The 23,404-nt window shown below is 43.0% G+C and overlaps 1 protein-coding gene across 3 annotated transcripts in view; it reads left to right on the top strand.

Moving 5' to 3' along the window:
* LOC110261786 (uncharacterized) overlaps nt 1-23,404 on the top strand; it is a 321,102-nt gene that overhangs the window by 132,617 nt on the left and 165,081 nt on the right. For all 3 annotated transcript variants that reach the window (XR_002346325.2, XR_014809663.1, XM_084967495.1), the window contains exon 3: nt 7,541-7,637. The gene's annotated coding sequence lies outside the window, so the exon portion shown is untranslated. The remainder of the gene's footprint in view (nt 1-7,540; nt 7,638-23,404) is intronic.

The following is a 23,404-nucleotide window of genomic DNA, read 5'->3' as shown; positions in this document are numbered from 1 at the left end:
TTTGATATGCACCTTAACCACTCAGGGCTAGTACCCTAGTTTTTTCCATCCTAAATCCCATTAGGGTGCACAGTTGGGCAGCTGCAGTGGCTGATGGCTTGATGGCCCCAACATCCTTTGTTTACGATATGGCAGTGACAGGAAGGCTCACGCCTTTTAAATTTGCGGTGACTGTGCGATACTAGCTGTGATGGGAGAACTGTAAAGCTTGTTGTCAGAATGCTTCTCCCACCACTGGAAAGCCTGAGCTGTTGATGAGGCTCTCAACAATGCAAAAGATCCAAGGGTCAAGAATGTGTATTGCTAAAACCACACTTCAGAGCATCCAGTGGTTCTTCATTTAAAATGCAATTGGTCCTTCCTCTGCTCCAGCCCTTCCATCTGCAGAGACTTTCGAAAACAAGGCACATTGTCAGCCTATGAGTGAACACATCTGAAGTGTTTGGCTGAGGCAGTTGGCTTGCTTTCATCTGCTGAGGGTCTTGCCTTTCATGTGAGTGTTATAAATAAGATGAATCCTGTTCATCAATAAGTAAGGGCTAGAAGGCAAAATTATTCTTCTAATAATAGATTCCCCAGGCTGAAATAATCTGATTGGCTTTTCTTTGATATCAAATGAAAGATAAATTGATTCATGTAAATGTGTTTCCCTTTGAAGAATACTCCAGTGCACTGAGTTGGGGCAAAATATGATACATTTGGTCGTTGCTTAGCAGTGGTTATATCTTTAAAATTCAGATGTGAGTTGGATATTGGGACTTCACAATACAAATGGGGGCTGGGTTCTTAGAGAAGGTCACCAAAGCTTTCATACATCCGACACATCTTTACTGAACCTAAAAATCTTATCCCAAACTCTTGGTCTTCTAAGAAGAGGTCAAAAGTATGGTGATAATATAGTCAGAATTTTCTAGAAGAGTTTGGATATGAACTCCTTGCCACTGAATGACCAGGTCATAGATCCCAATATTCACTTTGAAAACATGGCTGCTGTAATCTTTTGGAATAATGAGAAGGACAAAGAGATGCAGAGGAGGGAAAGTGTCTTTAAAATTCCAAGGTGCAGAGGAAGCCCTAGACAATTGTGTAAAAAGATAAAGGACCTTCTCCTACCTTATCTTCTGCACTTTTCTCCTAATCCCTGGTGGAAATAATCATTACAACAATAATGACAGCAATAGGACTCAATAATAATGTTAGGGGGACAGCTGACGTTTTACAGAGTTTGATATGTATCATGCACTGTGCTAAGTGCTTTACTGGTATCTTATTTAACCCTGCTAACCATGTAATGAAGTCATTACGCTACTGTTAGGACCCCATTTTACAGATGAACTGAGGCCCAAGGTTACACAGCTGAAATGCAACCTCAGCAGTCAGTTCAGGGGCTCACACCCTTCAAAAATATCCCCTGCCTTTTGCATTCTTCTCATGCTGTTGAATCGCTTAAAGCACGTGGACAGAAAAGGGTTAAATTCAGACTGTGGGAGAAACTGGAAGAGGCCAGAACCTGTGGGGACCCTCACTGAGAGGGGGCTGCCCCTGCAGGTGGAGGTGGGCTGATGTCCCATCCGCAGTTACTCTACAGAGGGTGCTGACAGGTAAGAGGTCACCTGAGAGGGCAGGTCATGTCATAGTACAGAGACAGAAATGCAGCTCCCAGAGCAAGCTATTTAGGAGATTTGGAAAGGCAGGAAGCACCAGAGACCTCTGTCCGCCGGCAGGGAAGGTCAGCTTCTGGTTACAGATTCAGAGACAGTGCCTGATCTCTGTGAGGGTGGAGCCTTCTGGAAACCCAGCTGCTAGCAGTGGGCCAAGGTCCAAGTCAGAGCACAGATCATGGGGGGGTCTCTGCTGAGTCTCCCGACTGTTGGGAAAGAGGTCCTTGTATCACCCCTGACTAGGGCTACCCAGGGCTTGCTCCCCAAACTCTCTGCATTTTTGGTGAACTAGAGCTACACCAAACCCCTGAATGAGAATTGCTGGGAGGGCAGCTTGGGAATCTGTGTTTTTACAAGCATCCAGGTGATTCTTGTGCTCGGGGAAGTTTAGAAAACACTGAAGGAGGTAATTTAGAGCCATGGGGGCCACACTTGCAAGCAGAGGGGAAGAAGGCTTAGCTATGGGGAGAGGAGAACTGTGGGGTCAGGAAGCTAGACAGGAACTCAGGAATAGTGTCCACGTATTTTAGGGTCACCAAGTGTCCCAGTTTGCATGGGACTGAGAGGATTCCTGGGACATGGGACTTGCGGTTTTACCACTGGGACAGTTCCAGGAAAACCTTGTTTTTATCATGAAGCCACATCCCTTCTTGTCATAAGCCTCACATGACCCTAGAATTCAAAAACTGTTTTCCTTTCCCAGTAGAATCCAGTTTCCCTGGACTCTGGAAGGAAAGGCTTGCTGACTAAGTATTGCGTATTAAATTATGTATGACCAATAGCTCCACTGGCTTCCCAGAGGTACTTGCACTTTTAAAAAAGAGGGACTATAATTTGTTTTGACGTCTGCATTTCCTTTGCCGCTGAAGTTACTTTACAGGGTATCTTCAAAAATAAACAGTAAAATTTAGGGCTGCATTTCAGAAAAGTGATACAAGTGCCTATTCTGCAATTACTTTTAAGTTTCTAGAGAAAATAAAAATGTACACTTCTCTCTCAAAATGAGAGTGTTTTCTGCTCATCAAAGTTAGATATTAACTTACCGTCCTTTCAAAACAATTTTCATCTCTTTCCTTTCCCTAAATTCAGCACTATGACTTTAAGAAAAAAAAAAAATCTTTCTTACACATCCCTGAAGTCATTGCTTGGGGCTTGCTAGGAGAAATTAGAAAAGCAAGGTGGATAATTAAACCAAATATTGTATGTAGAGTTAATCCAAATTCCAGAGCAGAGTGAGGCTTTACACAAAATAATTATAATAAAATACAAACGGGAGTAATGGAATGACCCAAGCCTCTGAGGTGACATTTGCTGTGGTATGTGCCTCACAGCAGGCTGCTAAGGAAGGAATCTCAGACATGACTTTACCCCAGAGCCTCCAAGTCTCCAGAACAGAAAGATAAGTTAACTGGGAAGGGACCTTGGGCCCTGACTCGTTATTAGAGAGTCCTTCGTTCTCCTCCAGTCACTATTGCTGAAGCTTAGTGCAGGTTGGAAAGAGGGTAGTAGCCCCAGAAAGGAGAAAAGTGCACGGACACCACCTTCTCACTGCGGAGGTTCAAATTCCAGCTCTGCCACATGTTAGCTGTGTGACCTTAGGCAAATTACTCAACCTCTCTCTGCCTGCGGTGAAACAGTAATAGCTTTTACCTTACAAGGTGGCTGTGGGGAGAATTCATAATCTAATATATGCAGAACACCTAAAACAGGACCTGCCACTTAATCAGTGCTATGTAACAGTCTCATAGTAAGAAGGATGAGGGTGAAAAGTAGTCACTAAGCTATAGAGAGCTAATGCACGGCCTAATGGACATAGACAATATTATAGTACTATCGTTATGTATTGTGACAAATATTGCTGGGGTGGCAGTCCTATTTCAGTATATAAGTGTATTTAAGTAACACCTTATACACCTTAAACTTGTTATGTGTAGATTTATTCAACTAAACAAACAAAAAGAACGATGGTAGAAATCTCCACATCTGTATCTTGAGCATGTTGGTTCATTTTAAAAATCACTCTGCAGCAGAAGCTGCACAACAGGGCCAGATGCAGTCTGCCAAGTTGTTCTGCTGGGTACCCAAAGTGATGGTTATTTGAATTAATTGCCAAGTTAAAAAAAAAAGGCAGAAGCTCACATAAAACTCCAGATTTCTAGCTGTTTTTTGAAAAATAGAAGGATCTGGCCCCACTGAGCCCACGTGTGCATGATCACCATCGGCTGGGCCTGAGAGGGGCCAGCTCTTAAATGGAAGATGTGCCCCCTGATTCGTCCCGGACCCCACGCAAGCTGATTAACTGTAGGCAGTTGAATTTGCAATACTTGTTCCGGTGCAGAGATCAGAAAACCATGAGCCAAATCCATCCCACCCCGGTTTTGTAAATAAAGTTTTATTGGAATGTAGCTTCACTCATTCATTTACATATGCCTATGGCTGCTTTCACATTAGAATGGCAGAGCTCAGTAGCTGGAACAGAAGTGGCTTGGCTCACAGACCTAAAAATATTTACTCTCTAGTCCTTTATGGAAAAAGTTTGCTAAATCCTGTTTCTAAGCTATTATCTTTCAGGAGAGAACTTGCTTAAAGATGACTTATTTTTTAGAAGATATATAATTTATTCAAAATTTGAAAATGTATTGTTTAGAAGAAGAGTGAATCAGAGTCATTATCTTGAATTGCAGAAAAACTGAAACACCTAGGACCTTGATGTGGACCTTGATGTAAGCAACTGTGGTTCCCTATCTCCCCCTGGTGGCACTGTACCTAAATTGCAGGAACAATTCTTAAATTCTAAGATAAAAAAGAGGCAGTTTAGCCTCTATGACACCATCTCTAAGAATAGGCACTCAGAAGTTCCCTGGTGGTGCAGCAGGTTAAGGATTCAGCATTGACACGGCAGCAGCTAGGGTTGCTGTTGTGGTGTGGATTGTCTCTGGCCTGGGAACTTCTGCATGCCATCTGCTTGGCCAAAAAGAACAGATACTAAAATTTTTAAAATCAGTTATAGAACATCAAATGAAATGGCCATTTCCTCTTGCTTCACCTAAATAACTTGAATCAAAGGCAGAACCCAAATATTGAACTCTTCTCTTGTTATATAGTTTTACTTTCTTTTTAAGAAATAAAATGAATCTCACTAATGATCTTTCTAACATTCTATGATTCTACAACCCAAAAATTAAGTGCTACCACTATTGAGTGTCATGTGCCAGCTATGGTACCAAGCACCTGACATATATTAGCTCATTTAATCTCCTCAGGTTCTTCAGCAGGAAAATGGGGATAATTACCGTTTCTCTCTCAGAAGAGAGGATTAAATGAAGGAACAGGTAGAATGCTTACATTATAGCCGGGCATGTAGGCAGTGCTCAGTAAAATCTAGCTATTATTATTTTTATTTCATTCCTTACTACTCAGCACTCACTATATGGTCTCACTAAGGTCTACCCTTTCTTGAGTGTTCCAAGCTCCAAAAATTTCTTGACCCCATTCCATCTTAAGTACCTCTTTCCTCATGGCTCTCCTGGGTGATCAGAATAACCTGAGTTTTATCTCTCAAACCAGCGTTAGTGTGTATTCATGATCTGTATATTTATACAAGTCGTTTTTGAAGGGAAATATTTCCCACAGAGCATTCAGCCCTCTGAGTTCAGTAGTGGGTTCAGGAGCCAATTGTGTTTTGTATCCCCCTGCAAATCATTTTCCAAGCCAACTCTTCCGTGACTTTCATTATAACCTGTATTTGTCCATCTTGAACTAAATTACCATATGATGTGATAATTAAAACTTCACATCTGCAGCTTTCGGCAGTATACATAAGCCAAGCTTATTTGTGTATAATTAAACCAATCACAGGCATATTTGGAACACATGTTTACCAATTAGAACTGTAAAATGACAAGCCAAGTCTCTAGCATTTGTCTTATTCTCGCCAGGAGGGAGATGTTTCATAAACTCATGGACAGTTTTTAAGCGGCCCAAGTAAGTTGCCAGAAGCTCATCTCAGTCTCTTATCTGCTCTCTGCTTTAGGATAATCATTTATACCTTTGGGTCCCAACTTGTATATTGAAATCATCTAGAGAACTTTGCCAATACTAATGCCTTGGTTACACCCTCACAGTTCCTGTTCTAATGAGTCTGGGTGCAGCCTGGGCATCCACATCTTTAAAGCTCCTCTGGTCATTAAAATTGCAGTAAAAATTTGGGAACTCCTAGAATAGATTTATAAGGAGATCCTGCTGAATAGCATTGAGAACTATGTCTAGATACTCATGTCGCAACAGAAGAAAGGGTGGGGGAAAAAACTGTAACTGCAATGCATACATCTAAGGATGACCTGACCCCCTTGCTGTACAGTGGGAAAATAATAAAAAAAAGAAAAAAAAAATTTGGGAACCACTGATCTACATCATTATCAAATGAACACAGTTGTTTAAGTGGTCATAGTTTCATTCTTTTATATATGTAGTGCACCTTGACCCTTAAAGATTTACAAAATGCCTCAACATTTCCATCAGATGCAGGCTGTGTATCAGTCATGTACAGGGAGCTATGCATTTCCAGAACACTGTGCTCTAGTGTATTTTGGAATGTTGCATAATTATACAGCTCAGTAATGGGTAAGAAATGCTCCACTAGACATTAATCAGGGTTATAAGAAAGAAAGAGGTTCACAACTACAGAAATAAATAGTTCTATACTGTGGTATTTCCCAGAAAGTTTAATACACTAATGTGCATATAAATCTTCTAGAGCATTTCCCAAGCTCATTTGATCACAGAATCCTCCTATCACCCCTTCTACCATCCCAGTGCCTTATAACATCTTCCAGAATATTCTATGGATACTTTGACAAACATTTGTTCAAGGGGTTTGTGTTCTGGCAAGAGGCAAAGAAGAGGGTTGCTGAGGAAAGCATATGACACAGCCCTGGTTTCCATAAGGACCTCACTGTGCACGGGTTCAAGGGCCGCAGCTTCTGGGAAGCTGACCTCAGAAGGCCATGGGTCCTTTTTCACTCTTGTCTGTGGAGGCTGGCAGCAAAGCCCTGGTTGCTCAACTCTGCCCATAACTGAGTGAGCCATGTCTTTGTCTTCCAACCTCCGTGGTTCGTAAAGAGGTTCCCACATGTGGGAACTAGAAGTTAGTGGCCCTCTGTATGGGGGGAGCCTGGGGAGGAGGATCAGGGCCAGGGCCGAAAGGAAAGCTGAGGGAGATAAAGATACAGTCCTGCATGGACCTAAAAATTCTGTTCTTTTGACCTCTGCCAACCACTATGTCCTGGCAGCATGAGCCTGGGCCAACATTCTCATCTATAAAACAGGGATATATAGTGCCTAAGTATCCTTGTGGAGATTAAATATGAACATGCAAGTGAAAGAGCTATATGAACCATAATGACCTATGCAAATGATGGAAATTACATTTATTATCACAGTAATTATCATCAATAGGATTCTCTCACCAATCTATCTGAATAATAACCCAGGGGAAACCTGATTAGAGAATCTATAACCATGCAAATTTTTTCACTAGTTTTTCATAAATATTGCAAAGTAAGAGAGAGAAAGAGAGGGAGGGGGCTCCTAAAAGTCTTTAAAAGTATTCTGTTTTACTTGTTCACCTCTGACATCTTGAAAGTGAGCTTAAAGTTCACACTATTCCACTGTTCAATAATCCCTTGTCTCCTACCATCATTTCAAATGCATTTTATTGGCAGACGGCTCCTTTGGGAGAGTGCCTTAATGATTAACTGAGTGGAAAACACCCCCATCCTTCTTCAGGTGGGTGCTTGTTTAGTGAAGCTAAATTGAAGCAGCACACAGTGATTGGACCGAATGAGGTTTTTCTCATCTTCCCAATTCTGCTTTTGCAGAGGTGATGGTGAACACAGCTGGGAGGTAGTTTCCGCCCACCTTAACCAGACCTGGAGAACCCTAGCGACTCTGAAGCTGGAGTCTGTCTACACTTAAGTAAGTCAGTTCTTTTCATTAATGATCCTTCTTGATCGACTGTTTCTCATCCCGTTTGTGCCAATTTGCCAGGGTGCCCATTTTATGTATTCTCTAACTGGCACAGTAAACTCTCTGTTCTTCCTTTTATCATGCAGTTTTGTGCTGGATGTGTTTGTTTTGTTTCCCACTGAGTGGTGTCCCTCCCTTCCCCTCCACCCATCCTGTGTGGAAACTCTCCTTTCTTTCTCTGGTGCCTCTTTCAGGCCAACTTGATGCCAGGCCCTGAACAACCTTGGTCTTTGATGAGCCACCCCCACAGAGACAACTCCTTGGAGTTTCCTCTCTGCTTAGACCATCCACATGGTGTTTGGTCTAACGTGTCCCAGCTTGCTTGGAGGAACAGAAATACACATATGCTTTGAATGGCTTGACTCCTAATACACAAGAGATTTATTCCTTTCTGCTGGATAAGTACAACCATGCTGAGTACCCCTGACTTCCAAGCTCCTGACAATAACCAAATAGCAATAAACTTCTATGCAAGTGCATGTACTGGGGTTTCGTAGGTGTCATCTCATTAGACCTCCCTCCACCTCCTCTCTCTGGAGCCTCGCTAAGCGGGAAGTAGGTGACTAAGCAATCTTCTCATTCCAAGTCAACAGCAGGCAGGCACGGGTGAAGTGCCAGGAGCCGCAGGGGCTTTGAAGGAAAGAGAAACTCTGCTTTGAGGGCTTAAGGTAACGTTTTGAATCCATAAGCTCTATCAAATGTAAGGGGATCTATTACAAAATATAATCAGCAACACCATAGCTTGCATTAGTCGATAAAGTAGACATGAATGTGCACCCCTGGCCGGGGGAACCCTCTCTCCCCACCCCCACCCCCAGTATCTCCACTTATTCTTTCCCTCCCTTCACTGATACCTCTGCTCAAACAATATATTATCAGGGAGACTCATCAGAACTCCTCCTTTAAAGAAACATCCAGACTTGTCCCTTCTCATTCCCTTTTCTCGTTTTACTTTCCTTTTTCTCACTTGTTAGTGCACATCTTTGCCAGGGGCCCTCTCTTTAGAATGTAAGTGTCAAGAATTCCTGTTGTGGCTCAGTGGGTTAAGGACCCAACATTGTCTCTGTGAGGATATGGGTTCCATCCTTGGCCTCATCAGTGGGTTATGGATCCGGCGTTGCTGCAAGTTGCGGTGTAAATCACAGATGCGGCTCAGATCTAGTGTGGCTGTGGCTGTGGCATAGACTGCAGCTGCAGCTCCATTACTGCCCCTGGCCCAGGAACTTACATATGCAACAGGTGCAGCTGTAATTTAAGTTCCACAGAACGGGGATTTTTGTTTGTTTGCTTTGATTTTATTTGCATAGAACGGTGTCTGGCATATAATAGGCACTCAAATATCTGTCAAAGGAATGATTCAATGAATGCTTGCCTAAAATTAATAAAAGCAAAGTGATTTTTTCTCTTTTTTTCAATTCTTTTAGTAAATATTCCATACCATTTAAAAGGTAGTAAAGATTGTTATTCAAAAATGAAAAATATTTTTAATAATAGACCAGGGCAAGTTTAAAGAATAAGGAAGATATTTTTAAAGGCTTTTTTTTTTTTTTTGCTATTTCTTTAGTTATGCTGCTGTCTGAGATACAGTGTGATGTGGGGAGAGGTTGGGTTTGGATTCGGGGAGACAAAGACTTAGATCATAGTTCCAGCTCTGTCATATCCATTCTCAGCAGCTTGATTCAATCCCTTATCCACTGAACCTTCAGGTTCTTATCTGCAAATAGAAATAACCACTCCTACTTTATAGGATTATGGTGAAAATCATAAATAAAATCTACAGTGTGCCTGGCACATGGTTGGTCCTCATTAAATTAGAGTTGCTATTATTATCTTGATCTGAATTCCATGAGTGATATGTTTCCTTATTTAATTTGAGTAGGTGGTAGCATTCCATTTGTAAAATTGGCATCAAGAATACTAGCTTTGGACAGTAACTGAATCTGCTCATTACCATGGAAGAATAAACTCATTCACCTGGCAACTGCAGCATTAGGTGGATTGCTGGTAAATCAAGAATTATTTAACCTTGTTAATAAACAATTTGAAAATTTAAATGAACAGTATCAGCAATGAAAAAAAAAAAAAGGAAAGAAAGAAAAAAAGAAAAAGAGAAGAAATATGTCCCAGCAGCCTAGCCTCAACAAAGGAACCAGAGGAGGCTTAAGCTGTACAGACTGATCCCTGACCTTAGGAAAGTGACCCAAAGTATAGAGTAACTGATGGTAGGTTCTTTTTTTTTTTTTTTTTTTTTTTTTTGGTCTTTTGTCTTGTTGTTGTTGTTGTTGCTATTTCTTGGGCCGCTCTCGCGGCATATGGAGGTTCCCAGGCTAGGGGTCTAATCGGAGCTGTAGCTGCCCTCCTACGCCAGAGCCACAACAACACGGGATCCGAGCCACGTCTGCAACCTACACCACAGCCCACGGCAACGCCGGATCGTCAACCCACTGAGCAAGGGCAGGGACCGAACCCGCAACCTCATGGTTCCTAGTCAGATTCGTTAACCACTGCGCCAGGACGGGAACTCCATGGTGGTAGGTTCTTAATAACTGACCCACTGCTGGGTGCCTGGTTATCTTTTTTTAAAAAAGTATTTGCCTTTCTGGATATTATTAAATTCGATTTTTAAATATTGTGAAGTCCTGGAACTTGTGGCATCCCTGTGACATCACTATGACACAAGTCAGACCAGACCTGCGGCCCCTAGAACAGAGACTACAGTAGGAAATAGAGACAAGGGTCGGGACCATTACCACCCAGTGTCGTAAGGAAAGCGGCACATGTTACTGTGTTGGCGGCCATCTGGTTCTTAAGGTGGGTTGGTAGCTGTGTACATATTTGTTTTTATGATTATGCTTCATAACATACATATACGTCTATATTATTTTGTATGTACCATGTTACGTAATTCATAAGGTGAAGTGCAAAGGGCTGCGAAGGCAGCCAAGGTGCTCCCCATCATAACCTAGTGGGTGCCACACGGAAAATGAAACCAGTCATGAGTAGGAATGAACCAGAGCAGGGGAGACAGGCAGAGGAGGCTTCCTGTCCTCAGGCAGGAAGCACAGGGGAGAGGTCTGGATGGAGGTGAGGAAGAGTAGGACCATCTACGGAAGGCAGCATAGTCTAGCGTGGCTGAAGCACGGAAGATGATGCTGAACCTGGGCAGGGTCCAGAGGCTGTGGACCTTGTGAGCCCATCAAGGCAACGGAACTTTACCCCAAAGATATTGAGGAATCATGAGAGAGTTTTGGATAGGTGAGTTACAGGATCAGATTTATGTTTGAGAAATACCGCACAAGCTTCAAGGTGCTTGGCGAATTTAAGGGAGCAAGACTGGAAGCAAGAGCATCACTTATGTTTACGTATATATTTTGCCAAGATCAGAAAGTTTGAAAATGTACAACCCTGGTAAGTGGGCCGAGAGGCAGAGACTGTAAATCAACATGCTCTCCTTAGAGGGCAATTCCTCAATATCTATCACAATACAATATTCATATACCTTTGATCTAACTGTTATACTGCTAGGAATTTATCTGGCAAATAAACTTGCACACCTGCTAAGAGATGTTTATAGGAGATGTTCACTATACCCATAGTATATTTTAAAAAATGAATTATGTGGAGTTCCTGTTGTGGCTCACCGGTTAGCGAACTAGCATCCATGAGGACACAGGTTTGATCCCTGGTCTCGCTCAGTGGGTTAAGGATCTAGCATTGCTGTAAGCTGTGGTGTAGGTTGCAGACATGGCTCGGATCTGGTGTTGCTATGGCTGTGGTGTAGGCTGGCGGCTACAGCTCCAATTGGACCCCTAGCCTGGGAACTTCCATCTGCCTTAGGTGCAGCCCTAAAAAGACAAAAAGACCAAAAAAAAAAAAAAAAACAAAACAAAAAAACAAAAAAGAATTATGTCATTCTCTGTAGGCATGGAAAGGAGCTCTTAGATATAATGTTAAGTAAATAAGCAAGATCCCAAGTATTAGGTATGATGTTCTCCCACATGTGTAAAAACACATGTGTGTGTCCACGCATGTGCGTATGGTTTGGTCAGTGCATAAAAACATATTTGGCAGCATATACTGGTTGCCTCTTAAGAGAAAGCCTGAAGATCTGGGAGAGGAGAAAGCATACTTTTCATTAGACATACTTTTAATTTTATTTTAAAATTAAAGCCCTTAACATGAACAAATATTTAAGAGCACAATACAGTATTATGACTATAGGCACAATATTGTACAGCAGATGTTTATTTATTTACTTATTTTGTCTTTTTAGGGCCACACCCATGGCATATGGAGGTTCCCAGGCTAGGGGTTGAATTGGAGCCACAGTAACACAAGATCTGAGCCGCATCTGTGACCTGTGCTACAGCTCATGGCAACTCCAGATCCTTAACCGCCTGACCAAGGCCTGAGATCAAACCTGCATCCTCATGGATGCTGGTCGGGTTTGTTACTGCTGAGCCATGACAGGAACTCCCTCTTTATTTTTTTATTAAAATATAGTTGATGTACAATATTATATAAGGTATATAGTGTAGTAATTCACAATTTTTAGAGGTTATAATCCATTTATAGTTATTATAAAATGTTGGCTATATTCCTTATATTGTACAGTATATCCTTGTTGCTTATTTTATATATGTATTTATACCTCTTAACCTCCTACCCCTATATTGCTCCTCCCTCCTTCCTACTCCCCACTGGTAATCACTAGTTTGTTCTCTGTATCTGTGAATCTGCTTTTTTGTTATATTCACTAGTTTGTTATATTTTTTAGATTCCATGTGTAAATTATATCATGTAGTATTTGTCCTTCTCTGTCTGACTTATCTAACTTAGCATAATGCCCTCCAAGACCAACCCTGTTTTTGCAACTGGCAAATTTTTCTTCTTTTTTATGGCTGAATAGTATTCTGTTTTATATACACATATGTGTGTGTGTATATATCACATCTTCATCCATCCATCTGTTGGTGGACACAGATTGCTTCCATATCTTGGCAGCTGTAAATAGTGTTGCTGTGAACATTGGGCTGCATGAATCTTTTCAAATAGTTTTTGGTTTTTTGGATATATCTACCCAGGAGTAGAATTGCTGGATCATGTGGTAATTCTACTTTTAGTTTTTTGTGGTTTTTTTTTTTTTGTCTTTGTTGCCTTTTCTAGGGCCAGTCCTGCGGCATATGGAGGGTCCCAGGCTAGGGGTCCAATCGAAGCTGCAGCTGCTGGCCTACACCACAGCCACAGCAGCACGAGTTCAAGCCACGTCTGCAACCTACACCACAGCTCACAGCAACGCCAGATCCTCAACCCACTGAGCGAGGCCAGGGATCGAACCTGCCACCTCATGGTTCCTAGTCAGATTCGTTAACCACTGAGCCACGACAGGAACTCCTACTTTTAGTTTTTTAAGAGCCCTCTACACTGTTTTCCACAGCGGCTGTTCCAATTTACATTCCCACCAACAGTGTACGAGTGTTCCCTTGTCTCCACATCCCTGCCAACATTTGTTATTCATCTTCTTTTTGATGATAGTCATTCTGTACAGAAGATCTTTAGAACTTACCTTGCTCAACTGAAACTTTGTTCCCACTGAGCAGTGTTTAATGAAACCATAACACATGTGGTAAAAAGATCACATTATATAAAAGTACACAGACACAGGGTTAGGTATACATATAGGTACACAGTAGTATATAAGTACATAGGTACATGGGTATGTGGGTGTAGAGCCGTATGTGTATGTACTATATTTTAACTAAACATTATGGGGATTTTGTGCAAGTGTGTTTAAGATGGAGTTTCTAGTATCTGGCGAAAGATGACATAACCTGTTATTCCTCTGCTGAGGCCTAGTCAACCCTTTTTACTCCTAGAGGCCCAGTAAGAGGACGTTTCCAAGATGGCCTGCGTGCTTCACTGTTTTCCATGGAGAAAAGAAGAGAGAGCAAAAACGGTCTATAGCCCTCAGGAGGCCCTTTTGGAGGCCTGATCCACAGGCGTTGCCTGGTCTGCTTTGGAAACTTAGAGTAGTAAGGATGTACAAGCCTTGTACATGTTCCATTCCGAAAAATCTTGGGTCAAACTCACGCATTGTCAGACTGTTGCCTGCTCTCCTGCTTGTCTAAACTTTGTTCCAGGCAGCTGCTGAAGTCTGCTGCCCTGGATGGGCATAGGGGGGCGGAAATGAGGACTTGAGAAGGTGGCCTGGAGGGGGCTACCTGTGAGCCAAAGGCCACCCAGTCTGCTTTGCCCTCCTGTCTGGGCGCATCCTCCTGGGGCCCACCATCCCCTCTCTGCAGTCTTAGCAGAGGCTTCACTGCTGGCCGATGATGGCTCAGAGGGAGGAACCAGGCCTGGAGAAGAGGATTCTTTCCCAACACACCCACGCATGCACACACACACTGCATCAGAGAACCTTCTCACTAGACTCCCTAGGAGCATTACCCGAAAGGATTCCCAAGAGCTTTCCCAGCAGGTGAACTCAGCACTTTTTCTCATGCTGGAGAAGAAGTTCTCTTGAAGGTTAGGCAGGGATTGGAATCTAGCCCATCCACGCATGTCCCTGTTCTCCATCCTTCAGCCTATTTATAGAGAGCTCTTCATTTATAACTTGATGTTTACTTCACAATACTCCAGGGAACTTCTGCTCCATCTTCCAGCCTCCAAGACCCTGAATAATTGATTTTAAAAGTAGCTCATGGCATATTTGCTCCATGAAGGGAAAAGAGAGTATCATGTAGAAAGGCAGTTTAAATGGGCAGAAAGACAAGTGAACAACCTTTTTTATGTTCTAAAAACCTCAAGCAAATGTATATGTACATGTAATGGCTAATGGCAAGCTAGCACATTTGGCTTGGCATCAAAGGAGATCCAGCCCAGCATCAGAATAGGCAGTGTTTCTTAACAATGAGAAATAGCTTCTTCTCCTCTCCTTCTCCTTCTTTTTTTTTTTTTTTTTTTTTTTTGTGTGTGTGTGTGTGTGTGTGTTTTTGTCTTTTTGTCTTTTTGTCTTTTGTCTTTTGTTGTTGTTGTTGTTGCTATTTCTTGGGCCGCTCCCGCGGCATATGGAAGTTCCCAGGCCAGGGGTTGAATCGGAGCTGTAGCCACCGGCCTACGCCAGAGCCACAGCAACGTGGGATCCGAGCCGCGTCTGCAACCTACACCACAGCTCATGGCAACGCCGGATCGTTAACCCACTGAGCAAGGGCAGGGACCGAACCCGCAACCTCATGGTTCCTAGTCAGATTCGTTAACCACTGCGCCACGACGGGAACTCCCTCCTTCTCCTTCTTTTTTTTTTTTTTTTCCTTTTTGGAGCCACACTTTTGTGGCACATGGAAGTTCTCAGGCTGGGGGTCAAATTGGAGTTGCAGCTGCTGGCCTACTCCATAGCCACAGAAACACAGGATCCAAGGTGCCTCTGAAACCCATACCATAGCTCATGACAACGCTGGATCCTTACCCCACTGAGTGAGGCCAGGGGTCGATGGATGCTAGTCAGGTTTGTTTTCACTGAGCACAATAGGAACTCCAAAATAGCCTCTTCTTGAAGGAAAACAAAAAATGTCTTGCAAACTTCAGTCTGGGAAAAACTGATTTAAAACATAATGTCTTCTCATCAAAAAAAAAAAGGTAGCTGTGTGAGATGACTATACAATAGCATATATATGTTAGCTCAATTGTGGTAATCATTTCACAGTGTAAATGTACACCAAGACATTGTATTGTGTACCCTAAATATATGTAATTATTATCCATCAATTAGACCTTGGTAAAGCTGGAAAAAATAAACAGAAATTTAAAAATGTATTGTCTCCTATCATTGCATTCAATTGTAATAACCATGACAAAACAGATGTTTTGATTTTATACCTAGAAAATCAATAAATATTTTTGGATTGTCTTGTAAATGCAAACGTAAGATAAAAAATTTTTAGGCATTCCCGTCATGGCTCAGTGGTTAATGAACCTGACTAGTATCCATGAGGACACAAGTTTGATCCCCGGCCTCTCTTAGTGGTTTTAGGATCTGGCAATTGCTGGAAGCTGTGGTGTAGATTGCAGACATGGCTTAGATACCACATTGCTGTGCCTCTGGTGTAGGCCGGCAGCTACAGCTCCGATTTGACCCCTAGCCTGGGAATCTCCATATGCCTCAAGTGCAGCCCTAAAAAGACAAAAGGCAAAAAAAATTTTTAGAGATCTCAGACTTCAGTTTGAGAAACATCAGTGTAAGCTATTCTTCTTAAGAAACCTCTGGGAAATGTTACATACAACCTGGGAACTAAACCATTAACCTGTGAGCCCATCCACCCTTCCTGCTTTACTACAAATTTGTTCCTAGGTAATCACTTCATTATTACTTGACCATGGCAGAGGCCAAGGCCATGGGTAGGTGGGACATAAAACTGACAAGTTTGGGTGACTAGAGGGCAAAGGTGGGAAGATTTGCTACTTGGGAAGAATTGCTGCTAGAGTGGTGTATGGTGAGGGGGGACCCTGGCCTCTAAGTCGGTTGTTTCAAGTGCTGGGAAGGGAGAAGTATTAGTTTCCTAGGGCTGCTGTAACAAGGCACCAAAAACGGAGTGGCTTGACACAATAGAAATATATTGAGTCCATTCTGGAGGCTCAAAGCTCAAAAGCAGGTTGTCATCAGGGCTGTGCCGTCTCTGGGGGAGAAGCCTTCCCAGCCTCTCCTAGCTTCAAGTGTTTGCTGACAACCCTTGGCGTTCCTTGGCTTGTAGCTGCATCACCCCCATCACATGGCCATCTTCTCCCTGTGTGTTTTCACATCATCTTCCCTCTGTGCGTGGTCTGTCTCTGTGCCCAAATTTCCCCTTTTTGTAAGGATACCCGTCATCCTGGATTACCACCCACCCCCATGACCTCATCTTAACTTGATTACCTCTACAAAGACCCTGTTTCCAAATAAGGTCATATTCTGAGATACTGGGGGTTAGGACCTCAGCATAGCTTCTTTGGGGGACTAATTCAATTCATAGCAAGAGGTGCTTGGGAGAGCCCAGGGTGGGTGAAGAGAAGGGATGCTACAAAGCACAAGAAGGACAGGGAAGGTTGTCAGCTCTGCCTTGAACCCTCTTTACAGTGGTCCACAGAGTTGCCTAGATCCTTCTATTGGGAGAGAAAACAAAAACATGACTTTCTCTGCAGCATGAAACACCACAGAGCCCCATTCTCTGCCTCTAGACTATTGTGAAGATGTGGCTCCAGCACGCAGGGGCAGACAATGTAAAGCACAAAGCACGACAGATTTTTTTCTGTCATTAAGGGAACTCTCTGGAAAGAGCTACCCTTCATGTGATAAACTAAGAGAGGTGAAAACGCACCCTCAGGAGCATTGGCGCTGTGGCTGGCCGTCAGCAGGAAAATCACATCTGCTAGCTCTCGGCGGGGTGCCCTGGGTGGGTGATATTTAACGTAAAATATATAGCCGCTCCAATGGCTTTCCCACAGTGGTTATTTGATAAGTTGGTGACTTTGTTGAGATGAGGAGAAAGACAAGGGTGGAAGAAGAGTGAGATTGAGAAAAAGAACATATTAGTCAATGTAAAAGCAGGTTGGTAGCTTGCCACTCTGAGCTCTTATAATTTAAGGCAGAAAATTATTTTGATTTAAGCTGAACTGCAACTTTTAGGGCATGGGAAGGCCTGGCCTCATAATCCTATAAATTTGAAGTGGCTGTAGACATTCACTGCACAGATAGCTTAAAAGCCTAGCCTCTGCTTTCCAGGGGCGTGTGATGTTTTAAAGGAAGTTAAATGGGTCTAAAACTGACAAGTGACTTTTAGGACACATTCATTTTTCATTGACAGTCCAGCTAAATACACAGTTCTGACAGGATGTTAAAAACCGTCATATGACCATGTGTCCCTTCCCTTGTAAATGGGTTGTTCCATTTGGAAGGGGGATGTGCTTCGGCTAAACCATACAAACACCACACCAAGGACTCCATTGCTAAGGGGCTACTAGTTTCTGGTTTGCTCATGTAAGTGGCAATAAAACAAGCTGACTCTTCAGAGTTCAAAAGAGCCATCCTGCAATCTATGGGATATTTGGGGGAAAACCTGATTCTTCTGTTCAGTTACTCTAAATCCTTTTAGGGATTAAGCTGGGCACAATTAATAAAAAATAAATAAAGTGCACATAACCCATCATCTGAGGGCCAGTTCCAATGATCGTCATGCTGAAAGGGCATCCGCTGAGTTTAGGCTCTGTTCAAGGAACAGTGCTATATGTACCAGGGACACTGGAGCTATAACTAACAACTCGACCTCCAAAGGAGCTTCAGTTTATTTGTCCATTCATCCCTTCACCCAGCTATTCAAGCAGCAAATACTTGTTGAAGGTCTAGCATATGGCAGACCTGTCCCATTCACTAGGGAGATAGAAGTCTTAAGGAAACATCTCCCCTCCATCAAGGAGGGTCAGAGTCTATTGGGAAAGGAAATGGGTAACAGTTACTCTGTAGCATTTAGACGCAAGTACCAGGACTATGGGGCATCACAAGGAAGGAAACAGCACTTGCAGGAAATAAACCCCAGTCCAAGTGAGACCATTGAGGGCCAGGTGAATGGTGGGAACCACAAGTGCTCTAACAGGCAGAAGAGGTGGGGATTAAGCACATGTGGAATAGAATATATTGAGTTTCCAAGTGCATTGGAGAATATGACGGAAAATTTAAAAGCATTTCAAACTGCTTTTAGGCAAATATCCCATTTCTCTTGTTTTTGCCCCACATTCACCATGGTATCAAATGTAGCTCCCATAACAAAACCTGGAGAATTTTAGTGACTTGGGGGTAAGGTAGGGGATAGGGATGGAAAAAGGATGGATCCATTTGAAAATGTACATGAAAGTAGGTCTTGGATTCTTCCTAAATCCATATTGGGTCCCCTAGAATCCTTTTATCTCTACTACTTTCCTACCAACTGACCCTCTTTCCAACTGTCTCCTTGTCTCTCCTCCTTCCTGGACAATGATCAGTGTGGCCTGGATTTATTGGCATTCATAGTAATTCTTCACTTGAAAACTGTTGATGAACCACCACCCTCTCCTCCCATAGTAAGCCAACAGCTGTCTCTTGGTTATAGCCGGCCAATATCTTCTGCATCTAAATCTTTGTTCTAATAGATATTCTCAGTCTTCCCCACTTCCTATGACGAGAAATGGATGAGAGCCCTTCAAAATAAATGTATCTATAATGTAAGTAATGTTAAAATGGTAACCTGTGAGAAGAGATTATAGAAGAAAATGTCTTCAGTGGAACTGCAGCAGCAAGGTTAGATTGCCCACAGGTGGACAGAAGAGAGGAGACTTCTGGGTAAAACTCCTCTGATACAATGGAAAGACTGTGCCACATAGAATAAAAAGAGTCTTATCGATAATGAGTATGTATGCATTTGTACATCTTCTATAAGGAGAAAATAGGGGACCTGTCCCAAAAACTTAGATGAAAGCGTGATATGCCAGGAGGTAAAGAAAAGTAAAATCTTGCTGATTAGCTGTTCTTCCAAGGGCCTCACTTTTGGAAGAATGATGGACAGCTAGGTTTTAATTGTTCTTCTGTTGTTGATGACTCCAGTGATGCTGCCTCATTGTCCTTTTCTAGGACTTCTCCCATCTTCTGTTCCTCTTAGACTTCTACATGCCCTGCAAAGCTTAGCTCACCTCTACTGCCTGCTGTGAAAACTGCTAACTACCCCATGCTGTATACTAGCTCCCCGCTCTTATCTACCACTGCAGTTATTTTCTGTACATACCTTTGGCACTTTCCATACACTTCTTTATGTATGTACACACCTTGTTTCCCCAATTTGATGGCAAGTACCTCAAGAAGAAAAACTTAGCTTAGTAATATACGTATTCATAGCCCCTTATTCATCTACCTAACCTCCTGCATAAAAGATGGTGAAGATACAGAGGTAAACAGCATATGTGCCTTGCCTTTATGGAACTGACAGCTCCGGAGGGCCACAGACAAGTAATTTTTGTTGAGTTAGTCCGTTGGAGACTTAAGAAATAGCCACAGCAACACAGGATCATGTAAGCATTTGGCAGAATAGGTGAGGAGACGAGAAAAGGTTTGGGCAGTTGTTAGCCGGGGCAAGCTCAATTGCTAAAACAATGTGACCTTAACATAAAATTTCGCAACATTCCACTGTTGTTATTTAGGAACCCAGGTTCCCACCCACTTGTGACTTTGCCTGTCCATTTATAAGATGCATAAGGGAAAAATTGAGAGAGTGTAGAAGACACACCTGGGCCTGAAAGGGACATACTTCTCTGTGGGAGGGGTCACATTGGCAGAAATCAGTCACGTGGCCTCACATAGATCTGTAGGATGGAAATGAGTCTAACTGTGCACCCCAAAGAGGAGAACTTGGGTGTTGGTAGTATGCTGTCATAAATTGGACAATAAGAGAAGGAAAGGACTGTGTAGAAATACAATCTCAAACTCCAGGTTTCACCTCTTCTTCCCTTCAAAATGATGGGCACCAGTATCATAGGCCCTTATTTTTTGAAAGACTTCCATGAAGTGAGTGGGGTAGGGATGTGGCAGGGAGGAAATGTCTTTTTTTCTTCAGAGTAATCTTTACCCTGTGACTAATTAGACATAAAGGGAAATGAAAGAATCAGTGAAGAAAGTTATTTGAACCATGTGTATATATACATGTTATACATACATTATACCTGCATATAATCTGAACTACTCTCTAAAAATAAGGAGGCGCTTTTTCTTTGGGGCCTCAAAGACTCGATTGGTGATGTGTCTATCCCAGACACCATGAAGATAGCTTCTGCAGCCCCAAGGGAAAAAAATCTGTTGAACTCTCTCTTTTAGGGTTTCTGACTATTCCGCAAATATTCTGATAATGAGCTGACAAGCTGTAAGGCCAGGAACATTTGAGGCCGCTGGGGAGGGCAGAAACAAGAATTCCCAGTTCCGCTGAGAATGACAGTTACCAAGAGGTCAAGCAAATCCAGTGTTAAAGGGCAGTGGAGGGATCCTCCCACTTGACAGGGGCCAGGAAGGAGGCGACATGGGGATGAGGCAACAACTGGAGGGAATAACCAAGGACTCTTGGCTGTCTTGTGTAACCCTTTCAAAGCATGTGTTTATCAAAGGTTCTTCTAAGTCCCAGAAGCTTGATCTGCCTGAAAGAAGCAGTAAAGGAGGAGAAATTCTGATACTGTCCACCTCCCTTTCGTACACCTTTCTGTTTCCCAGGCTTTCTCCTCGGCCTCCCAGATGCCACATGTCCTCCTGCTGCCCACTGACTTCTCAGGAGGCCACCCCCTTGCTCCCTCTGTTCATACGATGAACTGGAACTTTGCTATGCAGGCACCCTGGTAAAAGAATGAGAGCTGTACTGTTACTGCAGTAACCCCTTCACTAGATGTTTGCTTTTTGTGTGTGTGCGTGTGCTTTTTAGGGCCAAACCCATGGTGTACGGAGGTTCCCAGACTAAGGGTCTAATTGGAGCTGCAGCTGCTGGCCTATGTCACAGCTCACAGCAATGCCAGATCCTTAACCCACTGAGTGAGGCCAGGGATCGAAACTGCACCCTCATGGGTCTTAGTCAGATTCACTTCCACTATGCCATGATGGGAACTCCTAGATTTTTGCATTTTTTAAAAGGCTCCTATAAAGACAAGTGAATCAGCTATTGGTAATGGGTTTTGAGGGTTAGAGGTAGGAAGATATTCTTGTTCTGCCTAGGAGATCATGGAGTGGCCCTATGTCAGCTTTATAACATTCCTCTGAAATAATTGTTCTAGTAACATTTTGATCTAGTTAAATAAAGGCCTAGATTTTTCTTAATACCATAAATCTGGGTGTAAAGCAATCATGAGTTGAATTGCTTTGAATTTTTCCAGTGTGGAATGTCACATTTTAGTTTCCTTGCGATGTGAGCCTAGAATAACAGCCATCAGGTTTGGTTTTGTTTTATTTTCCTCATCTGATACAGTTTTGAACTGTGACCTATGAAGTGAACAGTTTCTTTCCAAAGCACCACATGACTCAAGGGCTGAGAGCAGGCCAAATAGTACCAGTGGGTATGTTTTGGGAAAAATTACGCATGAGCAAAAAGCTCTTGGATGGGCTGTATTTGTGGCTGTTCTTCCCTGCGCCGATTATAACATTGTTGCTGTTCTCTACTGCTTGTGATTGGGGCAATTTCATTTTGCTCACAGGTTTTTTGAGTCAGGAATTTGGAAAGCCTCCTAGAACAGAGCATCTCTACTCCACCGGCACCAGCTAGGGTGGCTTGACCGGTCCTGGAGGGTGCACTCCAGGATGACTTACTCACATGACTGGCTATAGGCTAGTACCTCAGCTGCAGCTCCCAGCCAAAGACCTTGGCTCCCCTCCATGGTGGCCTCTCCAAGGGGCTCTTTAGGCTTCCTCACCGCATGGTGGCTGAGTTCCAAGAGTAAGTGTTCCCAGAGGCCAAGGTGGAAGCCAAAGAGCTCCTGCTGTCCCAGACATGGAAGTCATGTAGCACCACTTCCACTGCGTTCAGCTGGCCAAGGAAATCACTAAGTCCAGCCAGATTCACGAGGAGGGAAATTAGACTCCACTGTTGACGGATGGAACAGCAGAGAATGTGTGGCCATGTTTAATCAACCACAGACATTCTCCTAAGAACTATCCTAAAAGGTGGTGAAATATTGTTGACCGAGCTATTAAAACCACCACAGAGGAAACTATCTTCCTACACTGTGTTTCATCCTTCTCCCTAAATGCAACGTGTTATCCACTGGCCACTGAAAATGGTCCCGTAAGTTAAGACCGCTGAGTCTCCAGGTTCAAGGGCTCTCTGGGTGCTCACCTAGGCCTGTATTCCCACAGCTGGACTGGACTCTGTTTACTTTACTTTCCCTATAATCCAGAAGTGACAGATGAGTTTTAGCATTTTTAGCTTTTATGAGCAGTTTGGCTTAAAAGAATAGGAAAATTTCTCTAACATATTTATTTCGTTAAGACATACTTAGGTCTACTCTGTCCAAGAGCACGTACCATGTTCTGGAATGTGGAGGGCAGGAGCGAGGGGAGACAGGGTTTGCTGTCCTCAAAGTTCCTTTCAGTCTTATCGGGAAGACAGGTGTACTCATAAATAACAGAAAGGAATAAAAGAAAACAAGCCTTGGAAAGGCTGAATGTAGGTTGAGAATGGAAACAGTCAACTTTGAGTTTCTGAATCTTAGACCAGTATTTGTGTATAGAAGGAGTAGCAATCCAGACCACTGAAGGTGGTTCTCATCAGCAGAAAGTAGAAGGAACAAAAGACCTGGATTCAAGGGGCATACAAGAAAGCAGCAGTAGCGGGTAGTGGTTAAAGCCCAGGCCCTAGAGCCTCACTGCCTGGCTCTGCTAGCTGTGTGACTTGGGGAAAGTTACTTAACCTCTCTGTGCCTCAGAATCCTTACTTGTAAGATAGGGATAATGACTGTATCTAAGGCATAGGATGCTTAAGAGAATTAAGTGAGTTGAGATTTATACAGTGTTTCCTGATGGCCCCACAGATTAGGACCTAATGTTGTCACTGTTGTGGCTCAGGTTGCTGCTGTGGTGCAGCTTAGTCCCTGGCCTAGGAACTTCTGTATGCTATGGGTATGGCAAAAAAAAAAAAAAAAAAAAAAAAGATTTACAAAGCCTTGGCAATGGTGCTGGCACATGGTAAGTCCTA

The sequence above is a fragment of the Sus scrofa genome, chromosome 7 (assembly GCF_054392235.1).
Source record: "Sus scrofa isolate SSC_HxYL_T2T_F1_AM1 chromosome 7, Sscrofa_HxYL_maternal_Yorkshire_Landrace_v2.0, whole genome shotgun sequence".
Taxonomy (NCBI): domain Eukaryota; kingdom Metazoa; phylum Chordata; class Mammalia; order Artiodactyla; family Suidae; genus Sus; species Sus scrofa.
This window is presented reverse-complemented; position numbering and strand designations above follow the sequence as displayed.